Raw genomic sequence first — 1295 nt, forward strand, 5'->3', positions numbered from 1 at the left:
TACTATAATATATTTGTTAGAAAAAATATTATTTTTGTCCTGTTTTTATATTTTTAAATAATATTTTAAAATATAGTGGTCACTCTATACTAATAAATAATAGCACAAACTAAAAAAAAAATGACATTTTTTAATGGATATAAAATACATGTCGTATATAAATAAACATTTACATATTTGTACTAAGTGTATGCACGTCTAGGGGGTTTTAAAATGTCCACGATTCATTTCACACCGAATTTACACACCAAATTTTACATTGCATATTTTGCATATTTAGAGGATTATTGTATATTGGTTCAAAAGTGCATATAATGTGCATATTTAATGGGTTTTTAATAAATTAGCTATTTTAATTTAAGATAAATACACTTTAGTAATTTTAACTATCAAGGAAAGACCTTGTATTAAATTTTCTAGCCTTAGCTACACATTTAATATTTTATAAGTTTTGAATTACAAATTAATTGTGGTTTTGACCAAATTTGAACTTTAAATGCTTATAAAAAATAACTATGATGGCATGATGTCTAAGTATCGTTAATATTTTAGCTACAATAAAACTTACGTATTACATTTTTAAGCTTCTTGACCGGATAAATAATTTTTTATTAATATTTATAGAAAAAAAATTAAATTAACAAATTCAATACTATACAAGTGAGGACGGTATAACCAAGCTGGTTACCAGACAATTTAAATACATTTTCATTTTTTTTTCTCTAATTATTTTAAAAACCACTGAGCATTTTTAAGTACCAACTAGATCCAATTTGCTTCCAAAAACATACATCGGGCATCGAAGTTTACGATCAAAGCATTTTTACCACCAGAAAAGTTGAGAAGTTACAAACATTTTAAAATACCTAAAATTATTAGACTGGACAAAATAAAAATAAAATTGTAACTAATTTTCAAGCCAAATTTAAAAATAACAAAATATGTGTCTAAAATAGGTACTTGTGTATGTGTTACAAACAACTTATACGGTTATGTTTAATACAACATGTTAATCAATCAATAAAGACCAAACAGTAAACTTAAAACAAATATTGATATCAAATATAAAAATAAATAAATAAAAAATATATCTAACGTTAATAGCTTACGGAGGGGTCACCCACTTCGCTTTCCATTGAATCCACCCCTGTGTATCCAGCCCAAAAACATATTTTTGTTAAAAAAGGCATTCGTAACAGTAGCAATGCGCAAACGTCCTGCGCCCTCGTTGCTGTCATGGGTCACGCGCCATCGCGTCGTTACGAGTTGCGTGTTACGTCTTACACTCATGCCGT

The sequence above is a fragment of the Acyrthosiphon pisum genome, chromosome X (assembly GCF_005508785.2).
Source record: "Acyrthosiphon pisum isolate AL4f chromosome X, pea_aphid_22Mar2018_4r6ur, whole genome shotgun sequence".
NCBI lineage: Eukaryota > Metazoa > Arthropoda > Insecta > Hemiptera > Aphididae > Acyrthosiphon > Acyrthosiphon pisum.